The sequence below is a fragment of the Macadamia integrifolia genome, unplaced genomic scaffold, assembly GCF_013358625.1.
Source record: "Macadamia integrifolia cultivar HAES 741 unplaced genomic scaffold, SCU_Mint_v3 scaffold527, whole genome shotgun sequence".
NCBI lineage: Eukaryota > Viridiplantae > Streptophyta > Magnoliopsida > Proteales > Proteaceae > Macadamia > Macadamia integrifolia.
In genome coordinates this window covers 229,969-242,990 of record NW_024870473.1, presented here as the reverse complement: position 1 = coordinate 242,990, position 13,022 = coordinate 229,969, and the positions used below count along the sequence as shown (strand labels likewise).

At 39.0% G+C, this 13,022-nt stretch overlaps 1 protein-coding gene across 10 annotated transcripts in view; it reads left to right on the top strand.

The window, feature by feature from the left end:
• Nucleotides 1-13,022, top strand: part of LOC122069058 (RNA pseudouridine synthase 3, mitochondrial) — a 64,220-nt gene that overhangs the window by 50,435 nt on the left and 763 nt on the right. The gene's annotated exons all lie outside the window — the stretch shown is intronic.

The following is a 13,022-nucleotide window of genomic DNA, read 5'->3' as shown; positions in this document are numbered from 1 at the left end:
CTTCACCACCTAAAAATCGACGACGTGAGCCTCTCTTGTAGGGTGTGGGTGAACTTGCACTATGGTCCATGTCCTGTGTGGCATGAGTGAACTAAGTCATGTGAACTGCACCGGTTCTTGCTCTGATTTAGTGTAATGGTACCTCTCACGTATCCCCCCATCACCACCATCATCCCCATCCCCATCCCTATCACCATCACCTGCATCATCACCACCACTACCACCACCACCATCATCATCATCACTGTATCGTAACTAAACAGTTTTAGGCTCCACATCAACCCCAGTACCTTGGGACTCGAAAGGCCTGGGTATCTATGAAAGCACACGGCCCTCTTGAGACATATACTCATCCACGTCAGTACCTATCTGACTAGCTACCACGGGGTCAGGCCTACCCCCAGGTTGATCCATAAGTGGCTCACTTCAATCCTTCACCCATTGGTATAAGGGATCCTCCTCATCATCTGAGTCTTCTTGGAAAACATGAGCAAGTTCAATTGGCTCACTGCTACCCTCCATGCCTCGACGTATGTGTTGCATCTTCAATCTCATGTTGTAGTGCATACACACCAATTGCTGCAGCTTTTCGTGACCTAGTCGGTTCTGCCTCTTGGTGTGAATCAATGAGAATGTACTCCAATTGTGCTCACATCCAGATGCAGAACAAGTTTTGGAGAGCACCTTGATTGCTATCTTCCTCAAGTTAGGTGCATCTTTTCCATATAGGACCCACCATTCACCAGGGGTAGTAGTTTGTCTTTCAGCCACTGCCGCTGCCCTACCAAAACTCCCATTAGCATCCCTAAATCCTTTCATTTATACATATTTCAAACATTGAATACAAGTTAGTACACAATACGGAATTCATCAACACTTAGAAAGCTATACATATCTTAAACATTAACCCACCTCAGTGTTGTATGCTGCCTGTAGATTAGGTTTAGGGACCAACTTTGCCACCACAAGCTCCACTGTTTCTATCAATGCATCATCCATTCCTAGATTGTACTTGTAGTGGTACTTAGGATTAAGATAATATGCTGCAAATTCCATAAGTAACTTGTCGTTGATTGTAATGTGTAGAATAAGTCGTTAATAGTAAAGTTTATAAACTCACCAGCTTTATGCAGTGGATGCATCAAATGTTTCTCCCATCTCTCCTCAATAATTTTGATGTAGGATTTTACACCCCTAGGGATAGATGCTTTCACCTTCTCCTTCTCCTTCATTTTCTCCATTGCAACATACACATATGGTAAGGTAGGCTGCTTCTCTGAGTCTACCAACCTCAAGACAGTTACAAGTGGGCCAAATATAAGAACCTTCTTCACATCCTGCCAAAATTGTTCACTAGAGATGGTGGCCTGTGCTGCAATACAACCTAGCGAACCGGATTCCGTCCATCCAAACCACTGTTGAGTGGCAAACATGGATCTCAAACCAACCATCTTATCCTAAAAGCTCTTTAGTGCAATGTAGTTGGTTGCAAATTGGGTCTTGCCTAGCCTTACCAAATCTCCACCGCATTTTTCCTTCAACAAAAAGAGCATATCCATGGTTGTAAACAAATATGGTAACTTGTCTTGCTTGTTCAACCACACCTGCTACTAAAGACTTCTTTCCCATGTCTTTAAGCATTAAGCAATATAGTGGGCAGCACATGGTGTTCAGAAAAGCTGGATGCTTTTGCTCTTTCTATTTATTAGTCTCTCCCCCACTTTCTTGAAGTTGCTCCCATTGTCTGTCACTATCTGAGCAACATTCTCAGGCCCCACCTCTGTAACATCCTTCAACAACTTGTATAAGTACATTGCATCCTTCTTCTCTTTGGATGCATCAACAGACTTTAAGAAGATAGTCTTCCCATCACAATACACCATGAAGTTGATGGACTGTCTAGTTGGTCCAGTCCAACCATCACGCATCATAGTAACTGTTAGAGATATTAGTTATGTTTCCCTAACGATAGTTTAGTAATTTGTCACTTGTATGTTTTATTTTTATTTTCCTTTTCCCTCTTTAGGGAGGTATATGTAATATCTTGTAAATATGTTAGTGAAGTAATATATTGGTGTTAGTAAGTCTTTACTCACAACACACACATTCTAACTTGGTATCAGAGCTCAAGGTCTTGGTTTGAGAGTCGGATTACAAGTTCCCTCATTCTATTTCCTCTCTTTGGAACCCTAGGTTACAAAGGGGTTCCAAGGAAGAGATCATTATGTGAGAAGACTTGAAGTTTTTATGAGATGAGCTTGAAAGAAGGTCAAAGCAAACCCTTGAAGAGTTTTTAGAAGGATTAAAGCTGTTGAGGAGCTTTTAGAATAATTTTCTGGGCAACCCATGACTACCGCCGTCCTGTCTTTGAGAACCTTCTCTCTCATCCTACCACCATTGGAGGTAGTTCATACTTTATTTGAATCGCCCAAGGGCCCTTTACAAAGTCCCCAAGCTCTCGATCCTTAGGAGAAAGAGGTGTGAGGTCACAACCTCTTTTCCTACTGATTTACAGGTACCGCCTCCCCTGTTTTCTTCTCTGCTGGCTTCCAAAGTTGTGTTTATGATGGACTTCAGCCCTATTGGATTGTGAGATGTATTGTTGGGGTCTTGTGAAGTGGTATGATCTGTTTTGCTGCTATTGGTATGCCTTGATCTTGTTTTTTTTCCTTTGTTATTGTATTTCTTCTTTGTGGGATTTGTCTCTGAGTATCTGGGAAGGATTTTTTCAGTAGAGTGTGTACTCCCCATTGTGTTTGTGACTCCTCATCCACAACATGTCTGAAGATAGTGGACTTGGAGCCCCTCTTTGGTGATGTTTCAGCCAGTGTATCGAGTAGTGCTCCTACTCCTATGGCTTTTGATAACCCACATACTCAGATCTCTATTGTGAAGTTGGATAACACCAATTATTTAGATTGGGCTCATTCTGTGGAGCTTTCCTTGTGGAGTAGGGGAAAGCTAGGGTATGTTACAGGTACTATTAAGGCTCCTACACTAGATGACCCGATATATCCAAAATGGGAGACCGAAAACTCCACTGTTATGACATGGCTGATCTTTTCCATGAAACTTGAGATTGGAAGAAAGTTTATGAGGAAAGAAACTGCTAAGGATATTTGGGACAGTGTTACTAAAACCTTTGACCATGTGGGTGACTCGGCCAAAGTTTATCAACTACTTCAGAAAGTCATTGGCATGAAGTAAGGGGCTAGGACCATTTCTGAGTAGTACAACACTGTCATTAGTCTCTAGGAGGAGTATAATCACTACAGGGACCTCCAACTGGCCAACCCTAAGGATGAAGCTAAGGTTTACTGTACACTTGAGAAAGAACGAGTTCTTATTTTGCTGCGTGGTTTGAATCTTGAGTATGAGCTTATCCGGATGCAGATATTGGGCCGGTCTCCACTTCCATCTCTTGATGAAGTATGTAGCTATTTGCAGAGTGAGGAGACCAGGCGGGTGGCCATGGAGCATGTTCCTTCCCTTGAGCGGTCAGCTCTTACTACTAGCTCTCAGAGAGATCGGCGTGGTGGTGGCTGAGGCCAAGGCCCACCCCGTGGAGATGATAGATGCTGTGATCATTGTGGGAAGTCTGAGCACACCAAAGAGAGATGCTGGGTTCTTTATGGTCGACCTCCTAGCATGCATGGTGGTTCTAGTGGTGCTCGTGGTGGATGGAGTGGGGGAGCTAGAGCCCACAGTGTTGAGGCCGAGCATACTACTATAGGGTCTGCTCCTAGCCCACAGGCAGAGCACAGTTCCCTTATTAGGGAGGACATTACAGCATTCTGCAGGGTCATGTCTCAGCTGGAAGGCTCATCATCTGCCCTTACAGTGCTAGATTCCTCAGCTTCTGCCTTGCAGGTTTTCTCATCTGCCCCTTCCACAACACCATCTTGGGTTATTGATTCTGGTTCTACGGATCATATGACTGGTACGTCCCATTATTATGATACATATTTTATTTGTTCCAGTAGAGATAAGATCAGGGTTGTCAATGGCTCCCTTTCGTCCATTTCTGGTAAAGGTAGCATTCCTATTACTTCTTCCATTTCACTTGATTCTGTGCTTGACGTTCCTGACCTTACCTGTAATCTCTTATCTATGAGTCATTTGACAAAATCCTTAAACTGTTGTCACTTTTTTCCCTTCTTATTTTCTCTTTTAGGATTTGGTGACGAAGAAGATTATTGGCAGTGGGCGTGAAGAGAAAGGACTTTACATAATTGAACCTCAATCATCTCTTTTGGCTACAGCTCAGTCTTATGTGTGTGGACATACCGATAGCAGTTCTGTGGATTCTATGTTGTTGTGGCATCAATGTTTAAGACATCCCTCTTTTGTTGTTATGAGGGAACAATTACCTCATTTATTTACTTCTTTTCCTAGTTCCCATGTTTTTCGTTGTGAACCATGTATTTTTGCCAAACATTGTCGTTCTTTTTATCCTTATCATGGTAATAGATCTACTGTTCCTTTTCACATTGTGCACTCTGATACTTGGGGATCTTCTACTACTACTCTACTTGGTTTTCGTTACTTTGTTTCATTTGTTGATGACTTTTCTCGTGCTTCTTGGACTGTTTTGATGAAGCACAAGAGTGATGTGTATAATGCCTTTAAATTTTTTTATCATATGGTATGTACACAGTTTGACACCAAAATTAAAATTGTTCATTCTGACAAAAGGGGGGAGTATATGTATGGTGGTCTTTAAGACTTTTTTACTTACCATGGCATTATTCATCAGCTAGCTTGTGTTGACAAACCCCAACAAAATGGGGTAGCTGAGAGAAAAAACCGCCATTTGTTGGAGGTCAGTAGGAGTCTTCCCTTTGGCATGCATGTTCCTGAAACTTTTTGGTCTGATGTGCTTTTTACTTCTGCTTATTTGATCAACCGTATGCCAACAAAATTCCTTGGTTCCAAAACTCCCTTGGACATCTTATCTCCTCAATCTTCTTCTTTCTCCCTTCCACCCAAAGTGTTTTGGTGTATCTATTATGTCCATGTTAATACGTCTTCACGGACTAAACTGGACCCCAAGGCCCTTAAATGTATCTTTCTTGGCTACTCCACTACCAAGGGCTACAAGTGCTATCATCCTTCTTCCAGACGAAGGTTTCTCTCTAAAGATGTTACCTTCCTTGAGTCTGCCCCTTTTTTTGTTTCTTCTAAGCATCCATTTCAGGGGGAGCATAATGGAGGTGAAAAGGCTACTGATGAGATCCATTTTCTTTCCCCATTGCCTATCTCTCTTTTTATGCTTGACATTGGGAAACACAAAGATGTGGATATTATTGATGTTGGTAATCATTCAAGAGGTGGTTCAGGTTTAGGTAATGAAAAGGAGACCATTGTATACACAAGGAGGAACAAGAAGAATTTGCAAGAGTCCCCTTTGAATCCAAATCCTGAGATACACTCTCCTCAGTCAGGTAATATCCTTCCTTCCCCATCAGAGTTAGATCTTCCTATTGCTATTAGGAAGGGAAAGAGAGCTTGTATTAATCCTATATCCCAATTTGTTTCCTATGACTCTCTCTCTCCTACAGGTGTTGCATTTACCATTGCTTTCTCATCTGCTTCTATTCCCAAGAATGTTTCTGAAGCTATGTTTGACCCTAAGCAGAAGCAAGCTATGACTGAGGAAATGATGGCACTTGAAAAAAATTGTACCTGGAAATTGGTTGACCTTCAAAGGTGGAAAACTCCAGTTGGATGCAGGTGGGTCTACACAATCAAGTACTGATCAGATGGTACTATCGAGAGGTACAAAACAAGGCTGGTGGCGAAAGGATACAGTCAAGTGTATGGGATTGACTATCGGGAGACATTTGCTCCTGTGGCTAAGCATAACACTATAAGGGTCCTTTTGTCTCTGGCAGTAGATAGAGATTGGCTATTGTATCAATTGGATGTGAAGATTGCCTTTCTACATGGTGACTTAGAAGAGGAGGTGTATATGCAAATTCCTCCTGGATTTAAGTTCCCTTCTGCTGTAGGAAAGATGTGTCTTCTCAAGAAGGCCTTGTATGGTCTTAAACAGTTTCCAAAGGCCTGGTTTGAAAGGTTCCGACAAGCTATCCTGGAGAATGGTTATTCCCAAAATCAGGTTGACCACACTCTTTTTACTAAGCGTGGTAATAGCACCATTACAACCTTGTATATGTGGATGACATTATGGTAACTGGCGATGACAGGACTGAGATAACCAATCTGAAGAACTACTTAGCCCAATAGTTTAAGATTAAGGATCTCGGACCCTTAAAAAATATTTCCTGGGGATTGAAGTGTTTAGATCTAAAAAGGGCATAAATATATGCCAAAAGAAGTTTATTCACTACTTTTTACCAAGTATAACCACATGAGGATAGAAGGCTTCACTGATGCAGATTGGGCTGGCTCAGTCTTTGATAGGAGATCTACATCAGGCTATTGCACATTTGTAGCTGGAAACCTAGTTACATGACGGACAGACGGAGCAAGATACAAGCTGTGGTGGCTTGGTCTAGTGCAGAGGTAGAATTTAGAGCCATGGCTGATGGAGTGTGTGAGCTTCTCTGGTTGAGAAGGCTGGTCCAAGAGTTGGGACTTGATACTGAGGCACCTATGAGGCTTTATTGTGACAACAAGGCTACCATAAGTATAGCCCACAATCCTGTGTGGCATGACAGGACAAAGCACATAGAGGTGGACAGACACTTCATTAAAGAGAAGATTGACACTGGTTACATATGCACACCTTTTGTGAGGACTGGAGATCAGCTGACTGATATCTTCACAAAGGGTCTTGTTCATCATCAGTTCAGTTCTCTGTTGTCCAAGCTAGGAATGCATGATATTTATTCTCCAGCTTGAGGGGGAGTGTTAGAGATATTAGTTATGTTTCCCTCAAGGTAGTTTAGTAATTTGTCACTTGTATGTTTTATTTTTATTTTCCTTTTCCCTCCTTAGGGAGGTATATGTAATATCTTGTAAATATGTTTGTGAAGTAATATATTGGTGTTAGTGAGACTTTACTCACAACACACACATTCTACCATACTTTTTTTTCTTCATCATCTTTTTCCTCTCCAACCCTTTCTTCTTCTTCCTCTCTCTCTTTCTCCCTTGTTAATCACAAACCTTACATTCTAACTGTAACTCCATATTGTGCCCACTGATCTTCAAGCTATTAATGTACTCATCTAACTCCTTCTGATGAGGCAAATAAACATTCGTCAGCTCATAAGGATGGGGCCCCTTTGTTCCTGGACCAGCCCTTCCTGTAGTGTCAATCATGGACTGGTTATATATCCCTTATGCAGCATTAGCTGGGATGCTATTATAGAAAAAAAATTTTGACATTGCATCCCCAAGTTGTTTCCATGTACCCCAAGCTTGCTTTATGGTTATTTGTCTTGTATCCTGTTGTCTATATATAAGAGGATCTTGACTCAGGACCTCATCAGGATCTCTTGGGGGTGGTGATGGGGGTGTGGCAGCCCTCCTACTCTGAGTTCTCCTGAAAGGCACATCCACATTCCTTTGCTTCTTGTTCCTTCTTTCCTCTGTGGGAGGCATATTTGATGCAGCTACTCTAGAACCAGAGCCACCTACTCCTCTCTTCATCTCTACCCACCTAACCTTTTCTATTTGATGAGAGACCCTGCTCACTGCCTTAACTTTTTGCAATTCTCTCCATTCTGCCCTTGTCATACTTGAGTCTGGCTGGTAATCATTATCAGAGTCATCAGAGTCAACATCCACTGTTGTTGGGTGAGGGTGACTCTCTAAGACTGCCTCATCGAATTCTTGATCCAACCTTTGTTTCTCTGCCTTCTTTAACTTTCCAACTCGTAGACTCCGCTACATATCTTTTTGCACTTCATATGAAACTTGGGGGCATTTGACAACATCCTTGTACCCCTCAGCCAAATGCTGCTTCAACCTAGTAGCACCTCCAGAATTTTTCATTTTCCTACAATACCTACACTTAGATTTTTTTTTGTCATCTGACATTGGATCCCCATGTAACCATGCAATATCACCACCTCCAGAAGTAGACATTGTGTCCCAACTTCAAGTCTTCAACACTATTACATAAAAGTGTTTGTGCATGAATTAGTAAATAGTAACTATTCAACATCAACACTATATTAAAGAATGCATGCATTAAGAGATACTCAATATCATGTAGCTATCACATATTAATTCCCAACTTTTTATAATTTTTTTCTTAATTTTAAATCATATTTTATTATTAATAATAATATCAAAGTTAATAATAAAGTATAGTAGAGTGCAACTAATAACACCATTTTCATTTCAAAGTATACTAACAATATTTACACAACATTAAAGTAATTTTCCATACAAAACAGAAATTATTTTCATATATATATTTTTTATTTTTCTGTAATTTTAAATCATATTTTTTATTAATAATAAATCAAAGTTCATAATAAAGTATAGTAGAGTGCAACTAATAACACCATTTTCATTTCAAAATATACTAACAATATTTACACAACATTAAAGTAATTTTTCATACAAAACAGAAAATTTTTTCATATTTTTTTGATTTTTCTGTAATTATTTAAATATTATATATTTCAGAAAATTAATTAATTAATTTATTGGATGAAAAAAAAAAAAAAAAGGACGCCATGAGGCTGTAGATCAGCCTTTGGTGACCAACATATAAAAAATTGAGTACCAAATATCATATATAAATCATATTTTTTTGCAAGAAAATCATTTATTGTAACAGAAAAATAAAAAAATTAATTTAAAAAAGAAAATTAATTTTTCTTCCATGAATCTATAGATCACCTTTAGTAGCATCACATATAAAAAAACCAATGGTAAGAAACAAGATTTGATGATGTTACTTTGAAAAATATGGGTTTGGGAAGAAATTTTTACCTTAAAGTGTTCTTGAGGAGAAAAGCCACCACCAATCTTGAATATCTTTGCTTTAATGCAACTAAGAATGAAGATCTCTAAGAAAGAACAGATGTTCCACAGATTTTATATGTTTTTTCTCTCAAAAACAGGCGAAACCTGGTGGAACCAGCGAGAGATCTTGCCTAATGGGGTCGAAACCATGCTTTATATGCATGGCCCAAACCAGAAATTGGACCGAGATGAACCGAAACTGGTTCGAGTTGAGATTTGGACGGAGATCTTGAAATCTCGAGTGACATTATGCACTTTTTATGCCTCGCCTCTTCCTCCAACTCGGGTTTTCAAAAAAAGGAGATCTTGCCGAGATCTTGAACCATGCCTGACCCAACTGGCTCATCTTTGGTTCCGTTCAATGGCTCCTTTGGGTTGGTCTGTTCATCTTGGGTTGATTCATTTGAACCACAATAATTCATTTAAGTTATGGGGCCTAAGCCCATTCTCTTTTAAATAAAAACCCTGAAACAACTTGACCCATTAAGTTTTAAATAAAACCCCAAAACCACTAGCCCATTACGTTCCAAAATTGTTCCTATTTAGTTATTATTAACATATATATATATATATATATATAAATATAATAGAAACAGCTTTACAGCTGTTACCCACTTCCCATAACTGTATGTAATGTCACACTTTCTTAAACATGAACCCATTCCCGATGGGATTTTACCTCCCCATTTATTCATTTATTTAAGAAGGTGAATAGGGATTCAAAACCAAATCACACATGCACATTCAATATTGCACGTCTCCTTTCCTAAGATTACAAGCAAAATCTCAATCTCTTTATTCGATTATTATTTTTGTTTTCGTTTTAAATACACATTGAGAGGAATATTCAATGGGATATTCTCCACCTTCACAAGAAGGACCAAAATTGAAATTGCTTCATATTTCCAAGTTCAGCCAACATGGCACGGTATCCACCCATGACGAAAACCCCTAAAGCCCCTCGCTCTCACTCTAAAATCAACCATACAAAACCATCTCAACTTTGAAACGGAAATAGAAGAAAAGGGTAGGAGGGAAGGGAATTCTTTGGCTTTGGTCGTGGGTTCGGTGAGGTTTGATTAATTGAATCTTCCTCTTTTTTTTTTCTTAATAACTTTGGAATATTTCAGGGAATATTATCTTCACCTTTTCATTCTCAACAACACGTTTTCCAAAGGGAAGTATGAATTGTGTCTAAAAACTAACGACTCTTTTTTTTTTTTTTTTTTTTAAACATTAACAGTGTTTGACGACATTATGCATTCATTCTACCAAAACTCTCTAGATAGTGATTGTTTAAAGTAATCCAAATAATCCAAACCGCTTTAGGAATCTGAATTGGATTCCGTTTCCAATATTGTAATATAATAATATTATTAAATCTAAATCCAAAATTACCCTTATTTCCCCATCCCTAACCTTTCTCCCTATGGAAAGGAGGAAAACCCATCATAATCGTTTCAGTAAAAAATTTTACTGACAATGAAAAGATCGATGGGAGCCATTGTTTATTACCCTAGGGCCCAGCAAAAACTCGTCCCATTCTGGTGATCACCGTGGTGGTATCATTTGCTAAGAAAAGAGAACTAAGACTTTATAATTGGAAACCCTTGCACCTCAAGGTCGATCAAATTCAGAATCAAACCAAAACGAGAAAAATGACAAGTACAAATTCATTATTGAATAATTTAATTATTTAATGGTTTGAACGACCAATAATGCATGAAAATTCTACCAATTGATTTTAGCTCTATATGGGTTTCTCTGATACCACTTGTTAGACCTTTTAGGGTTTTACAATGGACCCTAATCGGTTCTCATACAGACAACTAGAACACGAAGTCGAATCAAAACATAGAGGATCGGTTTGTACCTTGCACCTAGTATATTGAAGAGAATCGATGCAGTTCTTTACGGTTTCCTTCTCTTGGTTATGGATCTTCTACAACCCCTCATACCTCATTGAGTTCTCTCACTTTAGTGGTAAAGTGGGGAAGAGTAAATGATGGTTGTAGGGACCCAAAACCCAGTATTTATAATACTGTTCTGCACACAAAATCTTAAACCACAATGAGTTGGGCTAGCATATCCTTAAACTTGAGAGTGGACCGAACTAGATCATGCAACTTTACTCTCACCCATTTAATCAACCCGATAATTAATTAAGCCCATTATTCCAACAGTTTCTTGCACATATCTATAGAAAGGGTGTTCCCAGTACTAAAAGGCATTCTTGTTGCAATTCTAACCCCTGCATTTCTCTTAAGTCATTTTAGAAATGTTCCCTTGCTCTTTAGCCCCACCAGTCTAAATAATATCACTCCTTGAGCATTCATAGATCTTTCTTGCACATATCTACATAAAGGGTGTTCCCAATGCACGAGGCTCCCGCCATTGTAGGGTCTGGGGAGGGTCATAATGTACATAGCCTTACCCCCGCTTTGTGGCGAGGGTGTTTCCCCACTCGAACCCGAACAACCTTACCGTTGCACCGAGGTCTGCCCTCTAAATCACAATGGAGCAGCCTTATCCCTGCTTCTTGCACATATCTATGCCATCTCAAATGACTCTCTCAATCATGTATTGTGCTACTAAATTACCTCTAGTAACTTTTTCGGTGAGAGTTCTCAGAGTAAGTGGCACAGGGAAGTGCATCAATGGGGTGTGACGGAAAGGTTTCGTACATAGGAGGGCAGTGAGGTCATTTTATACAAGGAAGAAAGAAACAGAGAGAGAGGGGTTCTAGCATACCCTCACCTAGCAGCTCGGTGAACCTTTTCCCAAACTTTTTTTTATTGTTCTAGTTTTACCACTCATCCATCTCAAGTTCTCAACATCCTCATCTCCACTACACTAATTTTATATAAACGTTGTTTCTTAACCTCCCAATATTTATCTTTATCTCCTTACATCATCGCTAGTCTTATAGTTGTCCTACAAAATTTTCCTTTTTTTTTGTTTTTTTTTTAAGCATTAAAATGGCATGTTAAGAACTCATATAGATCAGAAATTTGACCCATGATTAATGATGCCAGGGACATGCCCATTAAATTTCTTCCCCATCGAACACTGCAATGTGCCTGAAAATCTGCTTCAGCTGGATACTTGGAAAACCTGTCAACTTGAGGCACAGAACAACAAATTTATCAAATTTTCAGAAACAGATACCACAGTTTCACTTAAATACCTATGCAAGAAAGAAAATTAAATCCAAGCCAGCGCATTCCAGAATAACACAAGACCATTGAACCAACAATCGGAACATGTTACAAAATGTTTTGTTGTTGCATTGACATATTTAAGTGTTGAATGATATGACTAAGATTAATCTTGGTAAAAAATGAAATGGTTCAATTACTGATTCACTGAAAAATGAGTTTATTCAGGGATGCACATTGAATGTGGAGATTATACGTTGAATTTCTAGCAGGGACAATTAAGAAAGAATTCATTTTACATAACATTATGCATATTAGAAATTTGGAACACATAATATTGCATATAATATTATAAACAATTTCAGTAATTCTGACATTAAATCCACCAGTATTGTTTTCAACCTAAAAGAATAATAGTGGACATTGTCATTTATCCCAAAAAATTTGACCAAAATTTGATTCCAAAATTCCAAAAAGCATAGTTATTGTGTCACCAAAGGCGCCCCGAGTCAAGTGCCATATTTTAGATATATTTATTATATTCCAGGTTTGTTTTCCATATTCTAGTCATACAACCTTAACCTTCTGGGTTGCAAACCACGATAAATAAGCAGCTAGACATCTTGGTCATCAAGGACCACATTATCCCTTGACTGCTATGTCAACAAGTTTCTTCCTTTTCTCTTTTCCGTGTTTGGGGGGGGGGGGAGCTGGAATGAGGACTGGGACAAAATTTATTGCTTAGGAATTCTAAATAGACATGCCATAGGGGAATTATAAGCATTGCTTACAGGAGATGAATGAAAATTTTTCCTTTTCAAACTGGAAATTTTAGTAGGAAAAAGAGAAGAGGTTCAAGACAGGTGGCATTGATTTTAATTGTTGTTGTTGTTGTTGTTTTTTTTTTTTTTTTTT